The sequence below is a fragment of the Pecten maximus genome, chromosome 14 (assembly GCF_902652985.1).
Source record: "Pecten maximus chromosome 14, xPecMax1.1, whole genome shotgun sequence".
NCBI classification, from domain to species: Eukaryota; Metazoa; Mollusca; class Bivalvia; order Pectinida; family Pectinidae; genus Pecten; species Pecten maximus.
In genome coordinates this window covers 20233250-20240876 of record NC_047028.1, presented here as the reverse complement: position 1 = coordinate 20240876, position 7627 = coordinate 20233250, and positions in this window count along the sequence as shown.

Below are 7627 nucleotides of genomic sequence, written 5' to 3'. Positions count from 1 at the left end.
CCCGATAAAACTAAATAATAATTTACATCAACGCTTATAATTATTTTTTGAAAATAATTCTCTAATTTAAAACATGTCTTATGTACAATTTTACTGGTTCAATACGCAACGTCAATTGTCGTACTGTGACGTCACAATTTTTGCGCCATTCTCGGAATTTTTTCATAGTGGTATGAAAAAAAAATCTCAACCAATCAGAAAGCCGCATTCTGCATACAAACAATGGGAAAATTAATTATACGCATGTACTACTGTGGTCTATTGTATTTATTGGAAATGTAGGTTCACAAAGTCTGATTTGTATGACGACATTGCTCGACATGGCATTGCTGGTGACATTAAACTAGCACCATTTTAACTTGTCTGTGATATAAGTTATGATATATGAATGATATTTCCTGTTTGTAATAATTGCCAGTTTCAGAGAATAGTGAATGCTTTGTTGTAAGAGAGTGATTATATTTGGTCTCAACCCTAAAAAGACTACGATATGTACTATGTACCTCTATGGAGAGATTGGATAACGCGATTATTTATCGAGTAGGCATACTTGTAGTTAGTTAACATAACTCTTACCCATATCGAGACCTGTTCCTGCAGGAGCTCCTATTTCTCCGCTACTAGAATGGGATGATGATGTAGAGGAAGATCTCCAAACAGATCCTTTGAATCGAGAAAAACATTATGATAATAAACAATATATGATATATTTCTATAAATATATATATATATATAAATCTATATTAAATCTATGTCTTTATCATTTCGTCTTGAACTTCCAGATGACTGAAAGTAGAATGTAAATTATGATAAACATATACAGTTTAAGAGTATTTGTCTTCTACTAAAAATAGCACATTTACCTTGTGTAGAGCCAGCTCCGTTACTTTGACTAGACTGGGACTTTTTCAATTGTTTAAGAACGTCCGCTAAATTTTGGCTTCCTTCAATTGAACCTGGAAATTTAAATGATACAGAATACAATTCGGAACGCATAGAAAGAACAACGAGTGTAACGATGAATTAATTCATTTTAACTGGAATTATACAAAAACGGTAAAACCCCACTTACTCAAACCCGTATTCCTCGCTTACCTAGTATTCCTCGAACTGTTCGCTTGGTCCTGACCGCGTCGTTATATATTTCTTGAAAATTAACCTATGATTACTCAAACTGATATTAGTCGAATACCCCATATTGCACCAAGAACGGATAACACGTGCTTATATAGTGGATATTGAAGTAGGCCGTTGCAATATTTCGGACATATTCTTTACTTGTAACAGGGTGACTAAATCGTTCAGTTTATATTTTGTTAAACAATTAAATGTTGTTAAATCTTTTCTGTTTTTTTTTCTTTTTGTAAAACAGTAATTAAAAGGGTGGCTAAAGAAATCAGGGTGACTAAATAGCCATTCAGTGAGTCTAGTGTAAGCTACGTACGATCAATAATAATGGTCAAGGGCTAATCTATGATTATAAGATTAGTTTTTATTTTAATTGAAATAAATTGTACATTTAAAGAGCGAATAAAACACTAACCCTGAATTCCATGCGACCCCCTGCTCTGTGCCCCTGACGACAACGCCAGCATCCTTGCTATATATCAAAAAATAAGTACGGAAACATTTTATCTATTTAAAAAAAAAAAGCATATATGATATATCTGAAATAAAAATCTTACTGATGAGAAAATTATTAACAAAACTTCCTATGCATGTCGTGCATACTTAAAGGAGAATGAAAAATGATAATTTAACTCAATGTGGTCTATCGCCTTTATTTGAAATATAGGTTAATAAAGTTTTCTTAAACGCCGAAATGCTTTAACATCGAGCACTAGCTTATGAAATGATATACTTTTTTTTTGCATTTTAACAGTGACTGAAACTAGCACCATTTTGATGTGTGTCATATAAATTATAATATTTTAGGAATGAGTTTCCTGTTGGTATAAATTGCCAAATTCAGAGAATGATGAATACTTTGCTGGAAGAGACTTATTATATTTGATCTGAATCCTACAAACGACTACGATATATACTAAGTATCTTTATTAAGATATTGAATAACGCGATTTCGTGAGTAGGCATACTTAAATTAAGTATATATAACTCTTACTTATATCGAGACCTGGTCCTGCAGGAGCTGGTATTCCTCCGCTACCAGAATGGGATGTAGTCGTTGATGAAGATCTCCAAACAGATCCTTTTAGTCGGAAAAAAAAATTATAGGAAATAATACATTAGATTTAAATGAAAAATATGAAAAGGATTTTCAGGACATATTCATAATTGACGATATCTATTATCTATTATAACCAATAGATGTCTTAATCATTTTGCCCTCAACTTCTAAATGGCTTAAGGTAGATATTTACAATTTTAGAGTTATTTTCTCCCACTTAACATTATATTTTTACCGTGAGTGGAGCCAGCTCCATTACTTCGGCCAGATTGGGACTCCTTTAATTGTCTAAGAACATCAGCTTTATTTTGTCCTCTTGTAATTGAACCTGGGGAGTATAAATGTATTATAAAGGCATATAAAAATATGTAGGAATTAATGTGTTTATTTCAACTAAATAAACACATATATATATCGTAATGTTCACTGAAGCTAAAGACGACCGCCATTCGTATTTCAAATTCACAATTCCAATGAACAAGATATTTCTTTCCAGATGAATATGAAATACCGGCCCTTAAATTAGATTTACCGCTTTCAAAATCTAAATACTTCAGAATCGTTGAGAGGCAATTGCGTCAAGCAACCAATTTAAATTACGCATATAAATTTTGTCAGGTTGATGCGTTGATGTAATAAACAAATCATTAATCTCTTCTGTTATTTCGGAATACCGATTAACAATTGTTTTCAAACAGGAAGTCTTATTTCCTTTGAAAAGATTCATTGGTAAAATAACTATAGGGAAACTCAGAACTATATTGATAATCCGAATGGTAACCAGTAATTACATCAAGTTAAGGTTAAGACCTTTGAAAAGATTCATTGGTAATGTAACGAAAGGGAAACTCAGAACTATATTGATAATCCGAATGGTAACCAGTAATTACATCAAGTTAAGGTTAAGACCTTTGAAAAGATTCATTGGTAATATAACGATAGGGAAACTCAAAACTATATTGATAATCCGAATGGTAACCAGTAATTACATCAAGTTAAGGTTAAGAACTTTGAAAAGATTCATTGGTAATATAACGATAGGGAAACTCATAACTATATTGATAATCCGAATGGTAATCAGTAACTCTATCATGGTAAGGTTGGACTGACCAATGGGCGTGCGGTTGTTAATATAGCCGAGATACCTGTATGGTGACCATTTGTGATAAGCTGCTGTTCGGTTATGCCATTATTGCCTATCCCACTGCTGATACTTTGTGCGCTGATACCAATTTGTCCTGAATTCTTGTTCGCTGCTTGTTTCTGTTTTTCCAAATGTTGTTTCATTGTCTTCAGTTCCCAGGCAGCTAACAAGACATTACAAAACCATTACCAAAGTGACAGAATTTAAGTATAAAAAAGAAGACAAGAAAAATGTGTTCATCCCATATTAGACAATATACCGTTGCTCAGATTAGCCAGGAGAAACAATAACGCTTTAAAACTTTTGTAACGGGGTATTTAATTTTTCCTACAATGAACTTAGAGAATTTCCTCACTGAAATAATAAGTAATGAAAATTAAAAAAAACGAAACAAAACAAAGAAATAAAAAAAAATCAACAAAGAAACAAAAACAAAAAATAAAAAACAAAACAACAACAAAAAAACAACAAAAAACAAAAAACAAAAACAAACAAAACAATTCTACATATAATAGCTAGAAGTCCAGCACCACTAAACCCATATTGAGGTTGTATTTACCATGAGCTGATCTGGTGCCGTCCTTGCTACCGGCCTGAGACTCTTGTATCTGCTTTAGGATCGTGATATAATAGTTAGGATCTACATCCGAACCTAATGAAATTAAATATTACATAGTGAACATACGTGTATGTTGTTTAAAATGCAGATAATTATATATTGATCATTATTAAATTAATTCGATTACAAGGTTTTACCTCCCTGATGACATTTGCTTCAGTACAAAAGAAGCTTTCTAAAAGATTTCGAAATTGAAAAAAAAAACATTTTGCATATATAGAGAGTTCACTGTCGGGAGTTTATTCCTTACATAAAGTGCAGTTTTGTTTCTAACCTTTTTGATATTGATATAGCCATCGACGGAGCAATCAATTATCTAATAACACATCTGATACACCGACAACATAAAACCAAATAGTAAACCAAACTAGACATTTACCATGACTATGACTCAAGCCAGACTGTTCGATCTGATTCAGTAGAGCAACCAGCTCTAAATTCGAATTGTGTCCGCCTGTTAAATATAAAATCATACATCTATATATATATATATATATTGTTACCTAGCAACGTCACGAAAACTTTGTGAAATACATTTACATGCAGCTGGAAGTTGCATTAACAGCTGTAAATTTTTTTGTTTATTTTTGTTTATAATATTATTTATACATTTAAACACTGTATGAGATCACAACACCTCGATAATGTCGGAGATATAGTCGTCACCTTCGTAAAATTTCCAACTTAGATATCAACTTTGTACTTATAGATATGGCTTACTATTCTCATAAGTAATTATGGCACCAGTTGCATTTGCTTATTAATTTACCCAGATTTGAACCGCCTCCGATACCCGTTCCAGACTGGGAAAACTGTAGCTGTTTAAGAAACGCTGTCATATCGCCACTGCCTCCAGCTACACCTGACGAAACGAGTAATGACAACATTAATTGCAACTGAGATTATCTTGTTGACAGTTATCCACTTATCTGAGAAAAAAACACTTTCGTACATGTATTTTTATTTCTGAAGCGACTTTCTTATAAAATATAATATGATACTAGCACATGTGTATAATCACCTGATTGGGTTATTCCTGACTGCTCTATTTGTCTCAGTAGGGCTGCTTGCTCAGTGTTCGAACTTTGGTCATCTGAAAAATATATTATTTGGTAGTATGCATATCAATGTACACTAAAGGGTGTATATATTATTCATGTACGCTATCAAGCTACATATAGTATGAACTGTTTATATCAAATTATTACTCACCTGGATTCATACCGCCTCCAATACTGGAACCCGACTTGGATGATTGTAGTGTTTTAAAAAAGACTGACAAATCCTTTCCATCAGAGGAACCTGGGTATAAACAATAACGGCGGGTTCGGTTATGATATATTGGCTTTAGTTAAGAAAATATGGGTTCACTCGCATAACGATACAAAACTGTTTGGTGAGTATAATCATAGGTTGAGAATCACACAATTTGGATTATATTGTATGTATATCATTATAAGAAACAATAGGGATACCTGTGTACGTATTTTATTAAATGGTTATTACATCCGTTGCGGTGTCGTTCGGTAATTATTGAGTCGTCAGTTGTATGACAGTTATCAAACAACTGAAACATGCGTTATAGTGTTCGAACTTGTAATGATAGAAATAAAAGAATTAGATAGATGTACATCAAGGCTGGACCAACCACAAGAATTCTCCATTGTGTTATAAGAACGTTCCTTCTTTATTTTTTATTTTTATTTTGTGTTTGTGTCTTTCTTTCAAACGTGGATATGGTGTAGTGGTGTAAGCTATATGCATTTTGTCTGCGCAATTAGGTACCGTAAATCATGCGTTCTAGGCCCGGCCAGAACACGAATAATAAATTTGTTTTCCTTCGTAATTTGTGTTCTTGTATTACGTATTTTTCATCTACACAATGTATCATATGCAATATGTGTTGTTTTTCCAAAGTAAAAACTAGAATGTAATGTAACAATTGCACTCTGTAGAATATATATGATAAAACTATATATATGTATGTATTTAGAATAGAACCATCACTTATTTAAGAAAAAGAACGATATTACATTCATTTACGGTTAACGTATACGTAAGGGGCTATATCTTTAGTGCGTGGTGGGAACTAGTTAGTCTGACCTCTGGCCAGCCTGTTACGCAAGTTTATGGTCATCGATTGATTAACCAATCAGAAGCCGTCCGGCTAGTCACTGGACCAATCATCAAGGGCATTGACCCTTCATTGTCCCCAGTGACATCAGCGTCATACGACAAGTTGGGTGTAGAAAAATTACTGAACTTTTTTTTGTTTGAAACATTTATTTATATGTTTTTCCAATTTCCCTCCTTATTTTACTCTGCCCTTTTATGAATGTAATGAGTACATTATATATTATATTGTGTTTAAAACCTGAATAAGCAGATTATTGTACTGTATTTAGTAACTGTTCACTATTTGCTACATAATTGATGTTTGATTGTACATGTCATTGTCCATTCTAGATCTTTGTATGCCATTTTTTTACCACTGTCTTTGCTGTTAGATTACAAAGGTTGATTTTTCAATCTTATATCTTTTAGAGTATACCATTAACATTGTTATGTAATTGATATTCAAGTTAAAATTTGAAAAGTCATTAACAACTTTTTACATCATGGCGACTTTTCCAATGATTTAAATGTTTGCGTTCAGTTTTTCTTTATCAGAAACAATTCCCTTTTTCCTCTTCAAGATCATGTTTGCATAATATGCAATATTTATGCTATCTTTATGAACAGTACCTTGGGTTGGTATGGCTGACGGACTGCCTCCTGCTTGTTGTACCTGTCTCATCAGGGCCATTATATCATTTGCATCCAATCCAGACGAACCTGGCAGAAGATATATGTCTCAATCCCCAACATCTAAATTTAATATAGCGTTTCATTTGCAAGCGTTAGTATTATGTATACAAGGAGTAACGTATTTTGTGATTTATCCCGAAACCAATTGTTAAAACTACTGATAATTATGTGCAGATTGTCCGTAGGTTTTCTATACATTGGGAAGTAAATCGTAGCTTTCGGATTTACTTTGTCTCATTTTTTGCTTGGGTATATCTCAAATTATAATAATGAAAATAAACTAAAAAATAAAAATTGAAAATACTTTTCGTAGTAGCGTATAACCTCTTAGTTGTGTCGTCATAATCAGTTAAACGTCTGAAGGTAATGACAGGTTACAAAATGAAACATTAAAATGAATGTTTACTTCTAAATCATTCATTGTAGAATGTAGATTAAAATAAGTCATATAACTCTATAATTTCTAATAAAAGTTGATAATAATTGTTTTGAAATTAAAGTATTGTTTACCATGCAATGGCGAGGACCAATCTGATCCTTCAAGATGTTTAAGGAGAGATAGAATCAGTGCGTTCGATTTGGTTGTTCCTGACAAATGTGAATGCATGTGTGATATAAATACAGTAATACATGTGAGATATTAATATGGATATACAATTGTGATCATTCATACACAAATAATGCAGAATGAATATCGTTAAATTGCTAATATGTGCCATTAATAATTTATCAAATATTTGATATATGATATACTACAAGGGTGTTAACAAGATTAGTTTAAATGTGCGATGTTGTATAGATATACTACACAGAGAATACATCTCAAAACGTACAAAGAATGTCGATATTTTATAAGTCTTGCCCTTTT